The sequence below is a fragment of the Anser cygnoides genome, chromosome 3 (genome assembly GCF_040182565.1).
Source record: "Anser cygnoides isolate HZ-2024a breed goose chromosome 3, Taihu_goose_T2T_genome, whole genome shotgun sequence".
Lineage (NCBI taxonomy): Eukaryota > Metazoa > Chordata > Aves > Anseriformes > Anatidae > Anser > Anser cygnoides.
In genome coordinates, this window is record NC_089875.1 from 58,692,557 (window position 1) to 58,718,855 (window position 26,299).

Consider the following 26,299-nt stretch of genomic DNA (forward strand, 5'->3'; position numbering starts at 1 on the left):
GCACAGTTATTTTATTTCTAACTGTCGTTTGCTAGTTAGTAACACATGAGATAAAATAGATTTGTCCCTAGAGAGGCATAGCTTGTCCTAGAAACTAGTATCTATGACTTTCTGTCACTTTGTAGAATCATTTCAGCTGCTTTCTGTGACTCAGACCTGATGCGCCAGAAAAGGAGGCTCTCAGTTGGAGACACGAGAGAGCAGATAAACATTAAAAAAGACAAATATAATACCTAGATTTTTTAACAGCTGAGCACTGATAGTGATTTGGTGACACAGGAACACTTATTTGGTGTGAGGATCAGAAAAGGTGCAATAGTACGTTTTTTACCACTCTCTCATGGGTAAATAGAAGTTGAAGATAAGACACTACTGTTTTCTACTGCCTTATCTGCTTAGCTCTACATGAGAGTATCAAATCTCAGTGGCTTGGACTTAAGAAGCAGTGTTTTGAAAACGTCTCTCTGAGTGACAGCCTGGCTATAGGATGCTAGAAGCCAACTGCAGTTGGCAGGATACCCTGGATGTGATGGCTGCATATTTCTGTCTTTCCTTTGGTTAGAGTTTTCTCAATGCTGTTAGAGAAGCCCAAACTGAGCCCAGGTTTTTTGAATCCAGTAGTGTGGCTCCTGCTTCTTTAAAACTGTGCCTTCCAACAAAAAGATGACATAGTTTAATGGTGGATTGGCAGTGCTAGGATAAGGTTGGGATAGATGATCTTAGAGGTCTTTTCCAATCTAAATGATTCTATGATTTTGTGATTCTGTGATTCCATTAGTACCCTGAGGATGTTTTATCTTACCTGTGCAAATTTGACATCATGATCCTATCCTTGAAATTTTTTATTTGCGAGCTTTTGCATACCTTTTTCTTACTAACACTGTCATAACTGAAAAAATACATACATATCTACAACTGTATTGAAATTTTACTTGCATCATCCTTTCTTCTATTTCCTCTATCCCACGGTCTCTATCACATATTGCGGAGCAACAGCGATGTGCTAATTTAAACTTGTGTCTATTCCCTTCTTCAGCAAACATTGCTTCAAGTTATTAATTTGTGGTAAGGTGAAAAGCAAAGGCAAGCTGGGGAGTGAGAGACATATTGTGTGTGCATACTTCTGATCTGCAGTGTTTTATCCACACTGTTATGTCAGTGAAGAGTGTGAAAAATCACATATTCTTTACCAAAATAGCTACACCAGCCAAAAACCCCATGTGGACACAGCTATGCTGACAAAAGAGAGCTTTATGGGCTGACCTCTGCATGCTCAGGAAAGTTATACAACTATGCAGGCAGAAAAAATCCTCCTGTCAACATACTCTTTCTCTACAGAAAGGGATCTTGCTGCCACAGCTAAACCAGCATGGATGCATTAGTACAGTTATGTCTGCAATATGGACAAGTTCTGCATCTTGTGCAGTAGCCAAGGGAATATAGTCATGCTGGAAGAAAGAATCATGGCTATCTTAAGCTACTATGTATCCTTACTTAGCACTAGTCAAAATTTGCTTATCACATTATCAAAATAGTATTTCTAAAATGTAAAAAAAAAATATTATTTTTAGTGCTTTTTTGTTGTTGTTTTTCCTTGCTTTTCCTCTCTCTCTGGAGAATTTGTATTACTCCAGTGTCTATCATTAGGAGCTGTTTTTCTAGGTCAGTGGTTTAATTCTTTGATCGCTTCTCAGCCTTTTGGCTAATATCATGTGTAGTATCTGTTCTTATCAGTTTAATATCTGATATGTTCCTCATTTGTATTAAATGGATTTTTGAGCTCAGCTTTTTCTTTTTTTGTCTTTTTTTTTTGTCTTTTTTTTTTTTTTTTGGATGAGAGAGTTGAGTGCACCCTCAGTAACTTTGCAGATGACACCAAGCTGGGGGGAAGTGTCAATCTGCCAGAAGGTAGAAAGGCCCTGCAGAGGGACCTGGACAGGTTGGGTCAATGGGCAGAGGCCAATGGGATGAGGTTCAACATAGCTAAGTGCTGGGTCCTACACTTTGGTCACAACAACCCCATGCAACACTACAGGCTTGAGGAAGAGTGGCTGGAAAGCTGTGCAGAGGAAAAGGATCTGGGGGTGCTGGTTGATGCTCGCCTGAACAGGAGCCCAAGTGTGCCCAGCTGGCCCAAAAGGCCAGAAGCATCCTGGCTTGCATCAGGAAAAGCATAGCGAGCAGGACCAGGGAAGTGATCATCCCCCTGTAGTCAGCTCTGGTGAGGCTGCACCCTGATTACTGTGTTTAATTTTGGGCCCATCACTGCAAGGACATCGAGGCCCTGGAGTGTGTCCAGAGAAGGGCTACGAAGCTGGTCCAGGGCCTAGAACACAAGTCCTATGAGGAGTGGCTGAGGGAACTGGGGTTGTTTAGTCTGGAGAAGAGGAGGCTCAGGGCAGACCTTATTGCTCTCTACAACTACCTGAAAGGAAGGTATGGGGAGCTAGTGGTCAGCCTCTTCTCACAGGTAACTAGTGATAGGACTAGAGGGAATGGCCTCAAATTGCACCAGGGGAGGTTCAGGTTGGAAATTAGGAAACATTTCTTTGCAGAAACAGTAGAAAGGCATTGGAACAGGTTAGTCAGGGAAGTAGTGGAGTCACTGTCCCTGGGGGTGTTTAGGGAAAGGTTGGACATGGTGCTCAGGGACATGGTTTAGTGGGTGATACTGGAAGTAGGGTGATGGCTGGACCAGATATTAGAGATCTCTTCCAACCTTAGTGATTCTATGTTTCTATTCTATGATTATCATTTAGAATATGTCATATCCACTAAATAATTCATAAAGTTTTAAAATTTCTTCACAGTTCCTAGTAATTAATAAAATATTTAGAAAGATTTTGTCACATCATTCTAACATCAAGTTATGTAATGAAAATATATTTGTGTGTGCATTTTTTTAATGGGTTTAAAAATAGCACCAAGATGAAGGGAAGTACCAGGGAAACTGGCATTGTGCTGAACCTGTTAGTTTCACAGTATTATCAAAGAAGGATCTGAATTCCTTTCAGTAAAGACAGAGTTAGGTGAAAACCAGGCAAGTGGTATTGTCTTAGAACGAGTAGTCCAATTACTCTCTTCCCATAACTGTATGTAAGTCAGTTCATGTTATTCAACCTTTTTGTTATTTTGCATTATTCAAAATTATTTGTTAGATAATTCCACAGAAACCTAGGGAATAAAGATTTTTCTGCTAGCCAGGAAAACATTCCCAACACTTTCATATTACTAGGGTAGAAACAAAAGCCATTTACTACACTTTCAACTCTAATAGCAAGCCTGCTATCCCTCGTACTGATGGTGACATTGTGAGTAGGCAATCCATGTGCAACTACCTTTCTCTCACATGTTTATACACAAATCAATAAATGGAAATGTGGAAGAGAATCAGCATCTCTCTTGATAACTTTCAGCCTGGGACAGTGATAAAGACTTTCAAGATATCAGTGGTTTATCTTTGGATTTTACATAATTTATGTCTTAATCATTGCCAAGTGGTCAGAGATATATAGGTTATATACACAAATACACATATCTATGCACATTTTATAACAGTTGGGATTTAAAATTTATATCCTTGAAAGTTTCCCAAAAGATAGAACAAACCATTTGCTTCCAAGTCCCAGTGTCAATATCTGGTATTAAGAGTTCTCTCCTGAATAATTTTCTGGTCAGAGTACACCAGAAGAATAGGACAAACCCATCTCAAGAGGGGCCGAGGAAAAAGAATGTCTGCACACACAGAACTAGAATACAACAGGTTTTAAAGATGTAAGGATTGAGAGAGATATCTTGTAAAGGTACCAGCTCAACCCCTGCAAAATGTTGGGGGATTAGTGGGAGTGTCATACACATGTTCAACTTCTCTGTCTTGATGTGTACATTGTTCTGTCTTTGCAGAAAGAATGACCTTGGTGCAGTACTCTAAGCATGTCAGGATGTCTGTTAGGCAGGGAATCAGAAGGATTGATTCATGCAAGACTGACAACAACAACAAAAAATGTTGTGAATGTATGGAGAGAACCATTTGACCTTGCTAAGCCTTGGGGTAATCCAAAATTTTAACTTTTAAAAATATATGTATATTTTAAATTCTGTGGACAGCAAGTCATAAGAACAAGTAGAATATGCAAAAGATTAAGAGAAAAATATTTGTCTTTTGTAATGGAAGAGTATTCATCATGTAATAAAAGCAGGTTATAGCACTTAGCTGTTGAGGAGAGGTATGCATTTTTATCAACGTGTTAATTCTTGTATTTTTACATTTATTTATATTTATATTTTTATTATTTGTCAATACTTACATTTGCTTTAAGTAGCGTATTTATTGATAGACAAAAGGTTCAGACAAGCCCCCTGAGGTGGTCATGTCTCTTCCATGGAGCCCAGAGATGACTGCCTAAAAGGTGACATGCAGACATCTACTTTTCAACCCAAACTCCTTTAGGAAGATTTTTCTTCTCGTATATTCCTTAAGATCCACTCAGTAAACATGAGAGAGAATAGGTTATTTTGAAAGAGGGAATTTTAGAGCACGAGAATAAGGAGAATTTTGAGGAGAAAGGTTATCCTTTCAGTTACATTGATGAGTCTTAAGGTTTGCAGGTGTACAGGCTGTCAAGGAGAGAGCTACTGTACTTCACACATTCTATTTTATTCTTAGCTTTTAAAGATTACATCACATTTACTGAAATATTCATCCATTTTTCTACCAAGTGTAAACTGAGCAAAGCAGTGGTAGCTGCAAGTTCAATAGGGCTGGCAAATCTTCTCTTAGGATGTCCCTAAAATGGCTGGATTCAAATCAGGAGAAACAGGTAGTCCTGATTTCTTGTGCTGTCAGATGTGCTGTGACTCAAAAAACTTAGTTTAGCTTTTAGTTAGCCTTACCATAGAATTCTCATGTGATGTGGATGAACCATTTAGGTCTAGATTTTTTAAGTATCTAATCTGTGTGTGGTTTCTAGTAAGAGCTAGGCACCTACACAGGAGATCACTATTTTACTTTTACATTATGGGCCTCAGTTTGGCTGCATCTAAATTTCCTATCAGAGAAATGGCATAGCAGTGTCTGTCTGAAAATGTTCACTGAAGGTTGTAAAGTACTATTGTCACAAATGGTGGATAAATTCGGAAGGAATTTTTATTTTTATTTTTATTATTTTTATTTTTATTTTTATTTTTTTTTAGTGTTGGTCAAAGAAGAGCCAGAGGTCCAAGAGGTGGGTAAACATTTTTTTTTTCCAAACATCTTCAAAAAGTCTGCTTTTTGTTGTTGTTGTCGGGTTTTTGTTCGTTTGTTTTTGGTTTTATTTTTTCCCCTAAATCAGGCTTTTTTCATCTTAATTTATGAGATCTGATAAAATCCCTTTCTCTTTCTGTTGCACTGGAGAATGTGCAAGCAGATTTGGCCTTGAGAGGACTCTTGTATTCAGAGGTGTAGTGCCCTTTCCCTTAATAATGAGGACGACAAAATCAGGTACAACAGGAGGCTTCGTAGTATAGCAACAAATTAAACCATTTTTATTAAAACAAACGAGGCAGTTGAGATCCTTTGATATATCCACAGTGCCTACATCCTGCAGATGTCTCACTTCAGTCAATTAATCAGCCATTTCCCAAAGCATGGTAATTGTTTATGCAATCCACTTTGATATGTTTTATAGCATTTTGTTTAATCCTCCCTAACTTTTCATCCCTGGCAAGAGCTTTATGGTAACATAAACTGTAATTGTGCAGTAAAGAAAATTACCTTATGTTACAGTCTACAACTGCTTTATCACCCTCATCCTAACATACATAACCTGCACTGAAACAGCTAAATATGGTGAGTGAGGCTGGGCAGCATACTGCTTTAATAGCAAGTAAATGCAATGGCTTCTTGAAAAAGAACTTAACCTCTATCAGGAGACAGAGTCAGAACTGTCTAGAGGAATTTTATATTTCTCTGCCAATGTCAGGAAGAAAACTATATTGCCATTATAGCTGGCAGATTATTTTTTTTTCCATAAAAAATCTTTCTTGAAGACAGGAAGTAAGAAAAAGTCCTTCAAATCTCTGTCCTCTTTGAGAAAACTTTTTTTTTTTTTTGAAATTATTAGGGCTTTAAAAAACATTCTTATGTTTAAATTAGAAATCTTCTTTTCATTTAAATTTTGTGTTGTTTTTTTTTTTTCTTCCTCTGTGTTTGTGTGTAATAAAAACAGAAATGAAATAAGATGCAAATGAGTATCTAAAGACACAAGCAAGGTATGAGAAATTGCTCAAAATTTTTTGCCAACCTAATTCATTGGATAAATAAAATAAAAAAAAGTTAATCAGCAACTGAAACTTTTTTACTCTTTTTTTTTTTTTTTAATTTTTTAGGTCAGAAATACATCAGAAACAACAAGCTCCACTGATCTTTTGTCTTAACCTGAGTTTTGTTTTCAGAAAGCAGTAACCAGACATCTAATCAAAAACTTCTGGTCAACATTACCACAACAAATCTTTGTCCTGAACAGTTGCCAGATACCAGTGAGATGAAGAATCCTTGTTATTGGTGATACTCTCCTTCTAGGAGGCTTACACTATTTCCATATTCCCATCTGCTTATATAAGTCAGTAGATGTATAGTTCTGTACAACTCATGCACTTTCAGGACATGGGCTTCAGAAAAACTTCTGCTCCCTTTTTCTTTTCTGCTGCACTGTTTGCCCCTGCACTCAGCACTATGAGTTTCAGAACAATCTTGGATTTTCCTCACCGGTCTTCTTCCCAGTGTGCCAGCAGGAAGTGAGAAGTGTACAGACTAAAAAAAATTCCCTCCTGGCCTTTTGCTGTTCACAGACAGGGTATTTTTCTTTATTTTCCAAACACTACTGAGCAGGAGCATGACAGTCAATCCATGACAAAGTACAAAGGATGTTACTGGAAAGAAGATGACATAAGGCACGCAATGGCACTGTTGTTGCTCATTGCTTGCCACACTTCAAGCTTACTTGTCATCCTTCCTTTCCAGGAGATAGCATGAGAAGTAGTTTGCTGTCTGCCACAGCATGAGTGTCTGCAGACAGTGCCTGCAACAATTATTGATAACACACTTTTACATGCACCTTGGACTTTGAGACTAGGAAAGTAACTGCAGTGACAATTCAAAATCAATTTCTTCAGCAGGTAGGGATGGAAAGAAACCACAGTCATGAACCTGACAAAATAAAACATGAAGATTAAGATAGAATTATGAGGGAAAAGAAGAACTCCCCCTTCTAATTCCACTCCTAGATGAGGTAAGTGTCCTACAAATTAATTCATCTCAAAATCTCCTGTCTTACCACAACTATTTTTTGGTCTGTTCAGAAGCGCTACCACTAATCCCTGTGCCACCCCACACTGACTGTGACCAGGAAGGTATTGGGCACATCAGGGGTGTTAGCTGACCTCAAGATAGCTTCTCGACCTGTCTGAAGATGTCCTCTTCATTGCACCATATGACATAATTTCCATGCCACATGAAAACACCCACAAAACCACGAGTGCTGAAAACCACTGCACTGAACTCCAGATGTGAAGAAATAAACTTTTATCACAAAACACAACTTTTTTCCTCATGCCCCTTCCTCTTCTAATCCTTTCTGTTTACCACTCAAAAACCTAAGCCCGTGAAGAGATTCTCTAGGGCTTTTGAATAGGATTTTCATGGAAATTAATCTATGTCATCAGGTTTGGATTTTTTAGACCTCTCCTCCTCCCTCTCCCTAAGAATGGAAGAGCTATTACTTCCCCAGCACTTGTCTATAAATCTTGATGATATATAGAATCAGTAAATCCATTCTTTACCCTAACACTGCATATTTTTTGTTATGATCTTTTCTTTCTTTTTGGGTTAGAGAAGTGATATGAGTTACATTTGGATCATTTCCAGTCTTACTGTTGTGTGACATACTAAGCACCACAATGATCCTTAATTGGCAGTAAATAAGAAAAAGCAGTCATCCTTGGAAAGCAGCTGCTCTATGAATATATGATATAACGTTTGTGTGGAGGCTATGGTAGGAAGGTTTCAGGTCACAGCTTAAAAGGAGGGCTTTGACACTTCGTGTGCTGAACTAATAATAACTCCATATATTATTTGAGGGAACAGGATGGGCAAGAACATCAGACAGGCAGTCTCACCACTGGACAGAAATGAGACCACTCTGTTCTATGAATTGGACTCCACTCCCTTTTGTCCTTCACTGTGTAAGTTGGACAAATTGGACAAATTATGACAATTTGAGTGTGGACCATTATGCTGACTTTGTAGCATTTCACACTGGATACATTTGGTATTGCTTTTGAGATCAGTGAGCCCAGTGAAACAACGGGATCTGGCTGTTAAATCTAGTTTGCAGTGTGTAGGAAGAGACTGGCCTGCTTTTCCATAGGGGATGTGCTCACTTCTTTGTTAACATGATATGAGCAGGCTACCATTTTTCAAAGACAGGAAATAAATGTAATTTACTTGGTAATTTCTTTTTCTTATCACTAGATAGAACACAAGTTATCTCCAAATTTAATTTATTTGAATAATACTGTTAAAAGAAACAGAGAGAAAAGACAAAAAGAGAAAGGTATTGACCTTTTTTATATGGCTGCAATTGGGCTATGCTCTCCTTTAATTTTCAAATATAGCAAACCTGGAGAGCTTTTCTGAGCAATTGCAACCAGGTGGATGTAAATTCATTGCCCAACAGCAAATTAATTTACTTAGGTATGATGCATCTTCTTCCTCTTCTCATTACGGTAATTGAATATTCATCACATAACAAGTGCAGTTAATTAGCAGATTACTCATTTACTGGACAAATAATGAACATCTTATTCTGAACAAAGAAGGGGAATAGGAAAGCCAGAGGGAGAGAAAAGAAAACATACATTTTTATAAGGCTAATATTTAAATTAGTCTTCTTTTAAATAAAGAGAGAAAAAGGAATCACCAAAGATATGCAATTAACTTTTATTATTATTATTATTTAACGATAGCTATACTGTATACAGAGATAGTGTAGCTCAGGCTTTGTGCAGAATAAGTAAATTTCTTGCCACTATGTTCCCATAGAAATCAATGGTAAGCCTCCCATAATATCAACAGGGCTGGATTTTGCTCCTGATATTTCAAAAAGAAGGGAATATTATCATTAGTTTAAAACAAACAATAAACCTTTATGATACATCAAACTCGATTCTTTAATTTATTATGCTGTTGGTTCCTGAAGGCTTTTTGTCTGCCTGTCAGCATCAGTATTTTCTTTTGTCTAATGTTTAGGCAGTAAAGATTTTTCAGGAAGGCCATTTTTGTCTCCTCCATTTGTTCACAGTGCCTTCCCTGACCATAATTCAGGCTCTCAGATTGTATACTACAATCTTGCTGTCGCTAGCCAGAAAGCTATATAAATTGGCATGGCTCCATTAAGGGCAGTGGAGCCAACCAAATTACCTAGGTGGAGAATATGATCCTTAATATCGAAGTTTACTTATTCTCCACCCCCTCCCCCCCCCCCGACTGGTACTGCAAGATAACTCAGGTTTCTTGCTAAGGTATCTAGACCTTATGCGGATATTTACCAGACTCTAAAATGCAAAGGAAGCAAAATAAATCTCTGATATAATTCTGCTAATGTCAGTGGTCTCATACCAAATTTAGTTGCATTCAGCATCTTAAAGCTGTACCAAGTATAAATTCTCATTGAAAAAATCAGTGGTGAGAGGAAACTGTTCTTATAGGTGAAGCTAGAGCTGTATTGCATGAAACTACTTGACAGGCTCTATTTGTGGGAGGTTTTCCTTAAGTTGTGATAGTTGAGCATTATACTACAACCTGTTGGTACCTGATGGAATGATTCTGATATTGGCTAAATTTCACAAGTTTGGGACTATGTTAAGCATAGGTATGCTTAGGTATCAGACCAAAAAAATCATATATTTGGAAGTAAAGTTTTGACAGATTTAGGGTTTGGACTGAAGAGTAGGAAAGGAAGAGGGAGCATAGAGCGGACAAATACAGAAAAGAGGGAAAAAAATAAAGATTTCGGGGCAGGGGAAGGAGGCAAGATCTGGTGACTGCTTTCTCTTAACAAATGCCCATTCACCAATTATGCTGGCCCAAGAAGTTCTGGTTGTCCCCCAAATGAAGGCATATTTTATTGAGAGACTGGAAATAGTTTAATCAGCCCCTGGATTTATATTTAGCATCACTGAATGATTATATTCCTCATTATGATTATGTATACCTCATAATTTACTTAGTAGGAATTTATAATGCTTTAGAGCCCCGCTAAGCTTTGTGCTAAGTTTATATAAACAACTGAGAGAAGTGAGGTCTTTAAATGTGTGTGGGCTTGCAGTAGTAGTGCAAGAGGGTTTTGACAACTGGACTGATATCTCTGCTGCAACTGAATATAATAATTTCTAGATAAAGTTATATTTGTCATATATCAGAAGCTATGCCTTTTAGTGACTATTTCTGTTTGTAACTTCTCTTGCTGTAAAATGAGCTATATTAGCCCACCATTCAACCTTCTTACTATGCTTACAGTGAGTGAACTTATGAAATTCCACATTTTGGAAACTGCAGAACTGGAGTGGCACCATAGGAAATGGGAAACGGCAACCCAAAACACCAAACAAGTCACAGTTCTGTCCCATGCTAAATTATTGGGTTTGAAAGTTATTTATCTCCCCTTTTATTTATCTTTTTCCTGTATTAATTGGAGTAGCAGCAGTAGAAAGTAAAGGATAATAAGAAGTTTTTTTTTTAAGTATGTAAACAGTAGAAGGAAGACTAGAGATAATATAGGTCCCCTGCTGAACAAGGTGGGTGTCTTAGTAACGGGGGATGCTGAGAAGGCAGAGATACTGAATGCCTTCTTTGCTTCAGTCTTTGCTTCAAAGACTGCTCCCCCCAGGACTCCTGGACCCTGGAGGGAGGAGAAAGAGTCTAGGAAATGGAGATCCCCCCCGGTTGACGAAGGAGTGGTTTGGGAGTGTCTGAGTGGGATCAACGCACATAAATCCATGGGCCCCGATGGGATGCATCTATGTGTGCCGAGGGAGTTAGTGGAGGTGATCGCTGAACCACTCTCTCTATCATCTTTGAAAGGTCCTGGAGAACAGGAGAGGTGCCTGAAGACTGGAGGATAGCCAACGTCACTTTGGTCTTCAAGAAGGTCAAGAAGGAGGATCCAGGAAACTACAGGCCAGTCAGTCTTACCTCTATCCCTGGAAAGGTGTTGGAACAGCTTGTTCTGGATGCTATCTCCAAGCAATTGGAAGAGAAGAAAGTTATGAGGAGTAGTCAGCATGGATTCACCAAGGAGAAATCGTGTTTGACCAACCTCATAGCCTTCTATGATGTCATCGCCAGCTGGGTAGATGAGGGGAGAGCAGTGAATGTCATCTACCTTGACTTTAGCAAGGCTTTTGATGCTGTCTCCCATGACATCCTGCTAGCAAAGCTGAGAAAGTGTGGGATAGTAAGTGTGAGTGTGTAAGAGTGTGGACAGTAAGGTGGGTTGAGTACTGGCTAACTGACTGAGCTCAGAGGGTGGTGATCGGTGGTACAGAGTCTGTCTGGAGACCTGTGACTAGTGGTGTTCCCCAGGGGTCGGTGCTGGGTCCGGTCTTGTTCAACATCTTCATTGATGACGTTGATGAGGGAATAGTGTCCACCCCCAGAAAATACGCCGATGATACAATGCTGGGAGGAGTGGCCAACATGCCAGAAGGCTGTGCTGCCATTCAGCGAGACCTGGACTGGCTGGAGAGCTGGGCAGGAAGAAACCAAATGCGGTTTAACAGGAGAAAGTGTAGAGTCCTGCACCTGGGAAGGAACAACCACATGTATCAGTACAGGCTAGGGGATGACCTGCTGGAGAGAAGCTCTGCAGAGAAGGACCTGGGGGTCCTGGTAGATGACAGGTTGACCATGAGCCAGCAGTGTACCCTGGTGGCCAAGAAGGCCAATGGGATCCTGATGTGCATAAAAAGGAGCATGGCTAGCACGTCAAGGGAGGTGATCCTCCCCCTTTACTCTGCCCTGGTCAGGCCTCACCTGGAGTACTGTGTCCAGTTCTGGGCTCCCCGGTACAAAAAAGACAGGGATCTCCTGGAAAGAGTCCAATGGAGGGCAACAAAGATGATACGAGGCCTGGAGCATCTTCCCTATGAGGAAAGGCTGAGAGACCTGGGTCTGTTCAGCCTTGAGAAGAGAAGACTGAGAGGGGATCTTATCAATGTTTACAAATATCTTAAGCGTGGGAGACAGAGGGATTTGGCCAACCTCTTTTCAGTGGTTTGTGGGGATAGGTCAAGGCCCAATGGTCAAAAAACGGGTCAGAGGAAGTTCCACACAAACATGTGAAAAAAGTTCTTCATGGTGAGGGTGATGGAGCACTGGAACAGGCTGCCCAGGGAGGTTGTTGAGTCTCCTTCTCTGGAGATATTCAAGGGCCGTCTGGACACCTACCTGGGCAACCTGCTCTACAGAACCTGCTTTGGCAGGGGGGCTGGACCTGATGATCTCTTAAAGTCCCTTCCAACCCCTACAATTCTGTGATTCTGTGATTAGTTCAATCGAAAAACAAAACAAAACAACAAGAAAAAAATGTGAGATTGTTTTCTATCCTTAATCTTCCACAATTCCTGCAATTATTGTGAAGAACAACTCTTCAGATGGAGCTCTTAAAATTTAGTTTATCTCACCAAAAATAAGCCCAGACATCTTTGTTCTGACCATGAGAAAATAGACAATTGTATTGAGTCAGAGATTACTGTCTGGATGCTAGTAATATGCAACAGTAAAATGATTGTTTTACTCCTCGAGTAGCTTGAGCTTTTTTCTCCAATAAAAAGTAACTCATCCATAAATCAGAACATGTTCAGTTATTTACCTGCTGTGTATTTGGTTGAACTGTAAGGAACAGAAATCCACCCTAGCAAGTCAGAGAGCACTGAAGGGAAAACATATCTTTAAAAAGAAATCATATCGCTAAACTTTTGTTCTACAGAAGAAGACATCTAGATTAGTCTTGCTATTTTATTTAAAAAGACTGTTTTATCTCCAAGGACAGATGCTGGATATAGCATATCAGAACACGTATAACCGAAGGGTGATATGTGGAAGAACAGGTTGAAAACTGTCCTTGAGACATTTCTTTTTGAGATGAAAGTGGAGAGCTGCATCATGCTAGATTTGTACTCTTCATCTCTAGCAGTGTTTTTGGCTAGAAGAGGGCATTACCAACTATGTCCTGGCATGACACACATTGGAGTTGGAATAGGTAAATTGCAAATGAGCTATAAAGGGGAATATACAGTTGTTGTGAATGGGTTCATTAGCATTATAAACACTGCATATAGATGACCTTCAGAGCAGAAGTCCCTGAACTGATGAATGATGCTCGCTGGCACCATACAATGGGAACAAACCATTTTGTATTGGCATTTCTTCAAAAAGCAGCTGCTCTGAACTCCAGCCAGAGACAGGCTATATAGGCATTTGCTAGTTCCTGCTTGGATCACCTGGGGCCTCACTACCAATACTGTATTATAATATTAACTGGATGAATCATTCAATGGGAACTGTTAACAACTTACTTCAAACTTGCATCAAATGAGTATGCACAAGCCCAAGACTTTGCTTAATGTGATGTTTCAACACAACAAAATGTTTCAACCCATAGAAAAGAATTGTAGAGAGTAAAACAGGAAGCTTTTTGAGAAACACAAGGAGGAGCCATGTTGTAGCCAGAAACTAAATGCCACTAAAAACATGAGACAGAAAATACTTGGACTGTCAGTTTTTAAGTAAAGTATCACTTTACCATCAGTTGTAATCCATCCCTCAGTCTGGCAAGCTCCATAGGTTTTATGAAGTTGTTTGTATCCTATATCTATCTACATCCAGCAGATGTAGGACTGTCCTCACAGGACATAAATAGACTTTGCTCCACATTTCCATGTACAGTTCCTTCACTGAGAACTAAGCTTAAATGTTTGTTACAATTCTCTGTCAGAAACCAAAGCTTCCTGTATATAAATAAAAGAAATAAAAGAATGAAGCAAAACAGGCAAGTGGGTATGTTGTTGCACCTACTCCTCTCTAACTGTTATGTATTTAACATCCTTGGGAGAATGGGAGTTATTCAAAATATATAATACACAAGCTTGAGTCCCAGCTGCAGAACAGGAACTTGAGTCAAACTTATATAGATGAGCGTTGGTTTGCTCTCTATGGGCCTTTGGGTATTCCTCACATCAGTCCTGAAATACCACTTTGCAGTTAAGAAACTTATTCAACAGAAAGTACAGTGTTGATTGAGAAATATATTCAGGAAGTTGCATGTGCAATTAAAACTTACCTGATCACTCCTTCAATTAATAACTGGTCTCCTTCATTTTTAGTTTGTGACCTTGATTTGATAGTATCTTCTGCTCATATTCCAAGTGATTTTTGCAAGCAGAAAGACATCACAGTAGCAGTTCAAGGCAGCTATGGAAGGAAAATGTGGAGTTAGCTTAGGGACAGAAGGGTTAAAAAAATGTAGTTTTCCCACCCTGGTAACAGCTACTGTGAGCAGGTGAATGGAATTAGTGATCCTGCCAGGTGCCTGTCTGAGGGAAAAAAACACCAGAGGTAGAGCCTGAGGGAGAGATTTAATGATAAGGGGTTACCATGAAAATATGTGATTCATATCTCATCTGTTGAAACTCATACACGTGTTGGTTAAAATTTACGTGAAATCCTGCAGTTTTCTCAGAGCCTCAGTTATTGCAGAGTCATTTCAGAGGCTGCTATGCTGGTTAATTACTATCAGATATGTTATGTGAAACTCTTGCCAGTTCAGCTAGGTGAAAATCTGGGAATCTAGCACATCCTTTAGATGAAAGAAAAATTCTGGCACACAGTGAGATATGTGAGTAATGCACCAGCTCAAGTATTTAGAGCAGAGTGCAACATGCAAAATTCAAAGTGAAATGTTCAGTACCTCAAGATCTGGTAAACTGACTGGATAAGCAGCATGAGAATCAAAGTGCCTGCTCAGCAACATCACACACATATGTCCAAGGAAACTAAACTGTCAAACTGGGGACTCTAACCTAGAAGAGGGGCAGCATGAATATATAATGCAGAGAGAAATGCAGCAGATATCCTAAGAAAGTTAAAGTAAAATGACTTGGGTTTAAAGAGTGCACCATCTTCTCCATCCAAGAAAAAAAAATTCCAAATAAATCCCTCCAGTTTAATATTTCAGTTATTTTACTGAATGTTACTGATACATGTTACTGTCTGAAGTGTTATTAGTAGGATGTGAAAAGTTCAAGGGCATTTCCTATGCTAGGGATTGTATTTCTTTTTCAAATAATAAAGTTAATAGACAGAAATGAATCTTGAAGAAGAGATCATTTCAAAATGCAAGCCACGTAGGAGAGATGATCAGCCTGTCCTCTATTAATCTTGCTATACTTCATACATCTGAATCTATTATTTGTATAGTGTTTATTCTCTAGTAAGGTAAAATCAAAACCTGTATCCCCAGTAGCTCAGGAAGGTCACTGGTGTGAATTAATCACTAGCCAAGTAAAAGAGTTGTACTCCAAGGAAATTGTGATCAATTCTGATCTGCATATTAATTGATGGCTCATTCAGGAAAGTGTTAAAAAGCAATTTACAGTTGGACAAAGTGAATAAATTCAGTGGAAATGTCTTTATAATAGATACATAGCTGTCCACGTTGGAAAGGAAAACATTAAACATCAATTCTGCAAATATACTGCTGCAGAAGAACCACACGTATGCTCTGCAAAGGGAGACAGGTCTAAGCAAAAGTGCATGTATTTCCATCATCATATGAAAGCTAAGATTGCTCCAAAGAAGAAAGGACTTAGAATAAGGAAGGATGAGTCCAGAATATTATCTTCAACAAATGAACACCAGAAAACTCACACAATTAAAATGTGCTTGATAACAGGAGTTGCACTTTAACCAAACTTCTATGGCTTATCTATGCAAGGGGAGTGCATTTTGAGTTAGTCAATTGAATTCAGAGTAATGTTGTTTCTCATGAAATAAACAGACCCCCAAAGTCCCAACAGTTCTTTGTCCTGGACTTTATTAAACATAATGAAATTCAGGATTAAATCATCAGTACTTTTCAGCAGGTTCCAGATCAATGACTTCACTGCTCAATCAACCTTCCATCTCAAAAGCCTAGGACCTGCAGTGTGCCTAGGGACTGGCAGAATTAGGTGGTTTCAGATCAGGAAATGTATGCATGTGTGTGTATATACTAAAACAGAGCCCCTACCTAACGCACACCCTGGACAGTTCTGTGTTTGCTCTCTACTTCATACTGAGCAAGCATCAGATGAAGATGTTCACTAACAGTCACTGCAGAGAATAAAGGAACTCAAAACATCTTCAAGGATATTTGAGTCCAATTACAGACCAGCAGGCAGAAAGCTAATGCATATGTCAGAGTACCAAGTACTTCCTTCACAATGGTCTGCCTGGGGAGTGAGACGCCGGGTGCTGCACCAACATCTGCTTGTTGATAATATTGAGGGATAGCTCAAGGGAAAACTTATCATTGTATATAAAAATTAGAATAAAAATGGCCACTCTGAACAGCAGCCAGTAGCAAATTCTAGGCAGAAAGTGTAAGGGATATACATAGTCTTTGAGATTCTAGCAATTTATATTTTCAGAACTTGCTGAACTAACAAGTGGTGAATCATTGTGTTTAATATATGTTGATCATCTCTCACACAATCATACTCCATAAAAATGTCTAGTAACTTTTTGAACCAATTTACAGTTTTGGTCTCTACAGTATTCTTTATCAAACAATCAATTCTAGGTTAAATTATGCTTTCAATGAAAAATCTTTGCTTTGAAAAGCCTCCAGGTTTAAAAACTTCTGCTGGATAATTTTAGTGGGTGACCCTTATTTCCTCAATGCTGTTTTGCATTGGACTTTGGAACAGTTATTATTAACTCCTATTTTTTCATTTGTCTTCTTGGCTGCTTCTGAGCCTGAAATTGTTAAACACAGAAAAATACCTGCAACAAATTCTGTGTCTTAGATGGCAATAGCTTAGCTAGAAACCACCACAGTGTACATGTGAAACTGATTTTTTTTAAGCAGTAAATCTCATATGTCATTTTATCATTAGTCAATACTGAGATCTGTCTGAACTTTTCACAGTCAGCTTTAACTCAAGCAGTTGTAAGTAATTATATATTGGCTGCAAGCTTTGTTACTCTCCTTATTCATGTTTTCTTTACCAACTTGTTTCTGTTAAGATGGGGAAACCCAGGTCCTCACACAGGTACTTTAAAGACCTTCTCTAACTGTAAAACTGACTGTAATTCTTGATTTTTTTGTAACCTATGTTTTTATCCCTTGTAAATTCATCACAGAATCTGAAAGTTTTCGAGATATTTTGAAAGCCATGTGTATTTAAGCAACAGGATCACCATAACCCAAACGTCATTGACACCTCCAAAGAAATCTAATACATCCTTTGGTGACAGAAAGTCTAATTTTTGTACGGATGACTTCTGTTTACAAGAAAAAAAAAAAAAGGAAAAAAAATGACTCTTCCTTGATATTATACACTATATGCTTAACTACGAATACTTTGTTATACCAGTTTTATCCCTTTTAACAAAATGAAATAACAGCTTGCACTTCACAGTAACTCTGGAATCCCTTTGTAAACATCAGCATCACATTTTCTCACTTCCATTCTTCCCCTGTTCTGATCTTGAAGTTGTATTGCAATATACATTGTGCTGAAAAGGTCATGTTAGATATTCAGTGCTTCAGTCATGCAAGCACCAAGTCAGAATTGTAGCAAAAGAACACATTTTGAGACAATAAGGTGACAAGACTGTCTGTAAGAAGCCAGGCAGAAATAAATGCATGCAAATTTTTGCAGCAAGAACCTGACCAAGGCAGCAAGATTTGAGCAAGACATCAATCTATGGTGCAAACATCAAAATGAAAGACTCATCATGACAATATAATTAATAGTAACTATGTTGGAAAGATTAATTGTTTAGAGTATCTCCCCAAAAAGATTGCAGTCACTTAGATGACAGTATCAGAAAGTTTTCTTTGACAATACTAACAATAATGCCAAATCATACTGGTAGTGTGGACAGCCCAATGTCTCCACAAAATTGTCATTGTATATTTTAACTAGCTAGTTCACATTCCTTTCACTGTTTCATACAAACATTACCAAATTACCAGACATTTAATGGATAAATAAGGAAGAGATAGGTGTGGTGTAAGGAGGAATAAAGTCATCCTATGAAAAGCAGTAGCTGTCTGAATGCTCTGAATGGATGAGACCACCAGAAGGATGAAGTCCCACACATGGAACTCTATGAGTAGCTAATTAAAGGATGCTCAACTTGTAAGAGAGCCACTCAGACGACTAATTTCTAATATTCCTGAGTCCATAGGATTAGAATATATATATATATATTTTTTTTCTTGGAAGAGGGAAGGAATTGTTTCAAATAATAGAAATAAGTGAGCCTAAATGTATTTTCTCATGAGAAAAAAAAAAAAAAAGTTTCAGCTTTGTAGCTGAAACTTTCTATTAGGTTGTGTCCTAACTTTATTTTTTTTTTATTTTATTTTTATTATTTTATTTTTATTTTTATTTTTATTTTTTACTTTTTAAAATAAATAGCATTGTGGGGAATCATTAAAATTAGTAAATGATTAATGTCTTTAGTACCTAGCAGAGTTTAAGTGCTGCAAAAATGTTTGTGTTGAAACTCTATATAACAACAACAAAAGCACAGTTCAGATCAACTAACATTCACTTGCAATGAAAACAGAATACCTTCAAAATAAAAGGGGTTGCTCAGTCACTGAGACATGACTACTTAAGCTGTTTACTACTTTGTCCTGGTTTTGGCTAGGATAGAATTAATTTTGCTTCTAATAGCTGGTATGGTGCTGCGTTTTGGATTTAGGATGAGAATAATGTTGATAACATGCTGATGTTTTAATTGTTGCATAGCAGTGCTTACACAGAGCTAAGGACTTTTCAGCTTCTTACATCACTCTGCCAGTGAGGAGGCTGGGGGTGCACAAAGAGCTGGGAGGCGACAGAACCAGAACAGCAGACCCAAACTGGCAAAAGTAATATTCCATACCATATGATGCCATTCTGAAAAACTAATATGGGGTGGCTGTCTAGGGTGGGGGGGACCTCTGCTCGGGGATGGGCTGGGTGGTCAACGGGTGGTGAGTAATTGCATTGTGATCACTTGCTTTTTACATTATTTATTATTATTATTATTAATAATAATAATTATTATTATTTCTCTTTCTTTTCTGTCCTATTAAACTGTCTTTATCTCAACCCACAAGCTTTACTTTTTTTCCCAATTCTCTCCCCCATTCCACTAGGGGGCAGGGTGAGCGAATGGCTGTGTGGTGCTTAGCTGCTGGCCAGGTTAAACCACAAGCCACTTAAAAGAAATCCAAGGATCAAAATTTTGTAGATTCTTCAGAGATAAAGAAATTGCTCTTAGCTTTCATTTTTGATATTTGTTGCTTCAGCTTATGCAGCCATAGTGTAACAGAATCACAGAATAGTTGAGGTTGGAAGGGACCTCTGAAGATCATCTAAGTCCAGCTCCCCAGCCAAGCAGGACCACCTAGAGCACATTGCACAGGGTGGCATCCACACGGGTTTTAAATATCTCCAGAGAAGGAGACTCCACATCCTCTCTGGGCTACCTGTTCCAGTGCTCTGCCACCATCACAGCAAAGAAGTACCCTTTCATATTCAGATCTAACTTCCTGGGCTCCAGTTTGTGCCCATTGCCTCTCGTCTTCTCACTAAGCACAACTGAAAAGAGACTGGCTCCATCCTCTTGATACCCTCCCCTCAGATTTTTATATACATTGATGAGGTCTCCCTTCAGTCTTCTCTTTTCCAGGCTAAACAGGCCCAGCTCTCTCAGCCTGTCCTCATAGGACAGGTGATCCAGTCCCCTAATCATCTTAGTAACCCTGCTCTGAACTCACTCCCTTATCTCTATGTCCCTCTTGTATACTGGGGAGCCCAGAACTGGACACAGTACTAAGGTGTGGCCTCACCAGGACTGAGTAGAGGGGGAGGATCACCTCCCTCGGCCTGCTGGCAACACATTTCTGAATGTACCCCAGGTTACCATTGGCCTTCCTGGCCCCAAGGGCACATTGCTGACTCGTGGTTAACCTGCTGTCCACCAGGACTCCCAGGTCCTACTCTGCAGAGCTGCTCTCCAGCAGGTCAGCCCCCGGCCTGTACTGGTGCTTGGGGTTATTCCTCCCTAGGTGCAGGACCCTGCACTCGCCTTTGTTGAACTTCATGAGCTTCCTCCTGGCCTGTCTCTCCAGCCTATCATGTAGAAAAATCATATAAAATAATGTATTATTATTTACACTGTATTACTTCACTCAAAAGAATGTCACAGTCCAATGTACAGTAGGAAAGGTGAGTAACTTTCTCCAAGTACATCTGGTTCAATAGGCCTAATTAAAAATCAACAAATTCTAAATCTTTATTTACGCTGAGGGAGACTTCTGGGCCCAGACCAATGAAGAAGGAACACTAGGTTAAAAATTCTTAGTAGGGCTAGGAATGTGGTAATTATGTGAGTCACTTTTGCCAGTATTGGGTTTTGCAAATCTCATTTGGAAATGAGAGGGCATTTCAGATGGCTGCATATGCCATAAAGCAGACCTTTATATAGGGCTTTGATTCTTTTTTGCTGTTTTTCTTCAGTTCTCTTTTCCTGCATTTTTCTTCACACTATCCTGCTAGAACAGTTTTGCATGTATAACTTGTCAGCTAGAGATTGAGGATGCTCCCCAATTCATCTGTGATACCTGCTGGATATCAGTTACTGCTGTTTTATACCCCCCAAAAATAGATTATTAACCTTTTTGCTGCATAACACTGGGATCTAATAAACTACTAGGAAATAGAAAAGAGAAACTGTGGTCTCCGGTCAGAGACAATATCCACCTAGTTTGGTAACCTGTCTCTTATCAGGTGTTTCAGAGGAACAAAGGAGAGAGAGACCCTATGGTACGTTCACATTCTAAGGTACTCAGAATAAGACCAAGAAAATTTAAAAGCCTCCCTCTATGTGAAGCTGTTAGAAAAGGCCTATATCCCCCTCTCAAACTGGCTCCAAAATTCTGTATTTCCCTTTCCTTTTATTGCACATAAAGGAGAAATGGAAAGCTTATCTGCTTTAACTTGTCTTCCAGCTTTCATCAGTTTGTAACATATAAGGGTCATTATTTAAAAATGCTTATTTCAATTTGTTTTAAAGCATTCTGTCTTCCTTTAGCAATTATAGATACTTGAAAAATATAGAGTCTTATTATAATGTTTTAGTTCAAACAAGAAAATTGCACTGGTAGTGCATGATTTAGAGATACATGATTTAGAGATAGAAAGTTCAAACTCGCGGTGAGGGGGAGAAAGAGGTATTTCAATTCAAAATGCTCTTTCTCTCAATAGCAAAAGAATGAATAAATGTTCAATGGATGATTATATTTATCACCCTAAAAATATTGAAATATTTTTTGGTTCAAGAAGCAAAACAAAATATGCAGAACTACACCAAATTTGTATGAAACTGCCTACACTTGTAGATCATAATTTTGAGAAGCATTTTTAGTTTTTTATGTACATGTTCATTAACATCTTGAGATTTGTTAAATGCTTCACAAATATATACAATAGATATAATTATTACATTTAACAAAGATATAATATAAACAATAGTAATTAGATTTTATTCTTAAGTGTGAATAAGTGGATTATAAAGGATACGAAGTATTATATTAATATGTAGTAAATCCGATTAATGTGTAATATATGTATATATGTATATATATGTATATATGTAAACTAAATGCATTTAATAACACTTCATTAAAGTTGGAATGAGAACAATGCAATCATTTTATTTATTTATTTATTTATTTATTTTTGTGGAACTTGTAATTGTGTTTCTTTGTATACAACTAAAGTCATAGCCCAAAATAGCCATGGGTCATATTGTTCACTTAGTGGATTTATTTTTTATTTTTTAATGGTTTCAGCCACTGCTGCTTCAATGCAAGATACTTTTCTGCATCATCTACATCAACTCTCAGAAGAAAATTTCCAAATGGGTGAAACTGTGTCCAATGTATTTTAAATTTTCTACTGTATTTTGTTGTTTTCTAGGTGTTTCTATATACTTTGTCTGTTGACATTACTGACTCTGTTTCACGCTTTCTGTTCCTGAGATGTTGCACTATTGGGGTCAGGCTTTTTGCATTGCTAGAGTTGGAACTTCTTTTCAATTTTACTATTTGGCCACACCTTCAGCTTTCTCAACTGTAATATACTCCATTCATCCTTTCTTTTAAATAAGAGAGCTTTAATTTTAGCTTTCCTTAATTCTTTTTATTCAGGTTGTATGCATTTGTTCTGAGATACCAATTCATATGTTTAAACAGCCTCCCTGATGCCTGTATAAATTTTACTTTTTTTTTTTCTTCCTTTTTACCTTTTAATTTTTTGTTATCACATTTCTTAACTTTTTCACAATTTCGCTCTTTAGCATACAACTATTTTAGTGAATATTGGATATTTTGGCTTTTGTTTCTTTGATAAGAATGGTAAATGTAAATGCAATGATCATTGATTAGTAAATTTTGAATCAAGCTCAGCACTCAACTCATTTCTTTCACTATGAATTTACCTGTGATAATGCAATACTATTCCATTTCAGGTGTCTAAAAGTGTATTTTTCCTGTTATGCCTTAATGAGTCAAACTATTTTAATTTAACCTTGTGTGTCAGGTAACTGAATATACCTTTTATTTCTTCTTTCTGTCCTGATATGATTTCCCTTAGTATGTTTCAAGTACTCTCATTCTCTTGGTTGGCTGGTTTATAGTACGGATCTTTGCTATGTTTTCATTTCTTGTGGTTAGATTTGAACCCATAGGAATTCTTTTTTCCGGGTAAGACAAGAGACATTTATTTGCTTGACTTCAGGCTTTAGTACAGTGCCACCTCTCCCAAGAAGAAGGACCTTCCTGATCTGAAAACTTCTCCTCTATATAACATATCTGTTCAAAGACCTTAATTCCTGGGGAAGTTGCTTCTTGTCTTCTCAACTAATTGGCAGGTGACAATCAAAATAATGAAGACCTATGAAAGGGAAAGCCACAGGTGTCTTGCGAATATTAATCCCCTCTTGCAAGAGAAAGGCTTTAAATTAAACAACCCCCTGAAATATTGTTAATGTGAAGATTATACAAGTTTTATGACTGCAAGTTTTATTCTAAATAAGCAGGGGAGCATTTCCTTTAAACTAGAAAACATGCTTAAATAACTATTGTCTTTTTTTTATTTTCTAATAAAACAGTTTGACAAACTAAAAAGTAATCTCTCCACCAGTATTATAAAACAAAAAACAGCAACAACAAAACTAAAAAAGTACAAAGACTTCACTGATGAGATTCAGAGCATCTCAACTACAATGACGTATGCCATAGTGCAAGGTGAAGATGTTAGTATAAGATATAAATATAGGACATAACACAAAATTATGCTCAAAACTTAATAATTTTTTCCAAGATTAAACTGCAATGGCAGAAAAATAAACATTCCATTTTTAATATAGAGTATTTTGCCAAAACACAATTCTGTGATAGGAAATTATTTCAGTTATTGATTCAGATTATCAGTCGCTCACCGAATAAGATTTATACAGACTAATGGGTCTACATCTCATTTTTGGTGTCCTTTCAGTTCATGGCAGTCTTTTCTGTGGAATGGTTGGAAAATTGTTATCAGTGGGAATTATTTGACTGAGTCAACACACTGAGAACACTGCTGTTCATAAGGATATGCACCATTTGGAATAGTTCTGTTTGCTGGGACTTTACAGATGCTAAGGAGAACCATAATACAATGCTTCTAAGACAGAAGAATAACAGAACAGCAGTATAAAAATATACATATTGTATGTGAATGCAATTAAATGGTGACTCATGGGGTGCTGGAAACAAGGATTAAAGGTGTACCTGGGCCAGGAGCAGTTTAGAGAGCACACTGTTCCTGCTATATTGTTATATGACATGAGTCAATATACACTATCTCAGAAGTGACATCCTTACCAGAACATTTTGGAAGACTCAAACAGACCAAAATGAAGTGTCTAAATGATTTTTTTTTTCCCATACCATTGAAAACAAACAGAAAGTCTCTCCAGTTGTTCACTGGATTCTCAAGATTTTTTCAATATTGTTAAGAAATCTTGGAAGGAGCTATGTGAGAAGTATTAGAATCGGTCTGTAGTGCAGATCTTGTTATATTTTTCACCCTACATCTGCTAGTTGGAAAAAAAAAAGAAAAAAGAAAAAGAAAAAAACCACATTTTTATAAAATATAATTGCAGTGTGATTTGAATGCCAGAAAGCCACTGCCTAAGATGTTTGTTTCAGTTGTCCCAGCTGTATGTTGCCAATGTAGACTAGTTTAATTGCGGGCATTCGTTAAAGTAAATCATTATCTATCATTGTCATTCCAGAATGATAAAACATTAAAATAGATGCAACATTCAGCACTATTTAGACAGATCTGAAGATATTCAAAAAGTATGCATTCTGAGTCTTTAGATTTTATGCATTTGCTAGAAAGACCTTTCAGATCAAAATGTAAGCCAAATTGTTCATAAAATATCGTAAACTGGTAGAGGAAAAAAGGATAAGCCTTCTAATTTCCCCATTTGTCTGAAATTGGAAATGCTATAGAGATGCTTAATTATTGTCATTTCATCTGGATATCTCTTCAGTCAATGAATGAAACAGGTATTGTGAGATATCAAATATATATATATATTTTTTTCCTCAACAGGGGGAAATCCATAGGTCCCCAGCAAGATGTGATGAAGGTAAAGTGGATATGATATGACATGATACTTGCAATTTAAGACAGTCACATGTATGACAAAAATATTCTTTAATGATTAAGAATGACCAATCTCAATATTAAGGGAACTATATTTTGGCACCCTAGAGAAACTTTAAAGCTCCTTTGTGTAGCATGTAATGGAAGTATACAGAATTATCTCAGAAGTGCTGCAGAATTGTTTTAATTTGACTGTGTCAGCCAAAATTAGAACTATCAGTACTGTATTTCTGTACCAGAAACTATATTCTGCCCTGTTGTTCTTTTCCACAGCTACTTGGCACTTGCCAGTGTCAGAGCAGCTAAAGGACACAGAGTGTGAAGGGACACAACAGAAGGCAGCAGAGTTGCCCTGTGTCTGACAGAGGTGCAGAGCAGCAGGTTGCAGATGCTGTACGCAATGACTGGATTCATTCAGTGATCATGGGATTTACATTGAATCTGTGTGTCACTCTTCCTTAGTGGTTATGACATATTGCTCCTTACGTTACCTTTTTGTTGATTTAAGTAAGTTTCCTCTATTGCTGGAACCTTGCCACAGACCATTTTCCCTCTTAAAAATCAGAAGAAGAAAAAAACATATATTTCCCTGGAGGGAATCATTCTTCATCTAGCCCACCTGCAGATTAAATTATAATACAGCTTTGCATAACATTTTAGAACCAAAAAGTATTAAAATAAATTATGTAACAAAGGAGCACCACTGTCACATCTACCATCCATCCTGCTTGCAAGACTGTGCAACAGAGGAAAGTGAAAGCGTGAGAAATATTTTCCCCTTTTCCATGTAAACACAATCACTTTTTTATAGTCACAACCAATCTAATATCCATTATCACTTGGCAACATAATTTGTGGCAACTACACTTGAGTGAAATTGTTTATGCTTTGCACCAGAAACATAGTGAATATCTTGATAGCCCATCATAGTTTTCAAATTATACTGTTTAGAAGATGTTTGTGCACTAAGATTCTAAGGATGACCTAATTAATTAAGACTTTCTGATCGTAGCTAGAGACATTTTCCCTCAGACTGCTGTTCCTCTGTTCCTATAGCTATCTGATACTGGGTACAATCTGTTCTGTTCCAAAGACACAAGTCAAAGACACTGATTACTCTGTGCAGTACCAGTCACGTTAGACCTGACCTGGTTTGAGACAAGAGGTGCTCTCATCATCCAAACAATAATTTGTTTTATGAGCCCCAGGGATAAGTGACTTTAAAGGAAAGATTTATTTATTTATTTATTTTTCTCCACAGCTAGGACTGGAATAA

The 26,299-nt window shown here is 37.8% G+C and overlaps 1 pseudogene; it reads left to right on the plus strand.

Moving 5' to 3' along the window:
* The first annotated feature begins 1,682 nt into the window (after window positions 1–1,682).
* LOC125184974 (U2 spliceosomal RNA) lies at window positions 1,683–1,790 on the plus strand (annotated as a pseudogene).
* The last annotated feature ends 24,509 nt before the right edge of the window (window positions 1,791–26,299 follow it).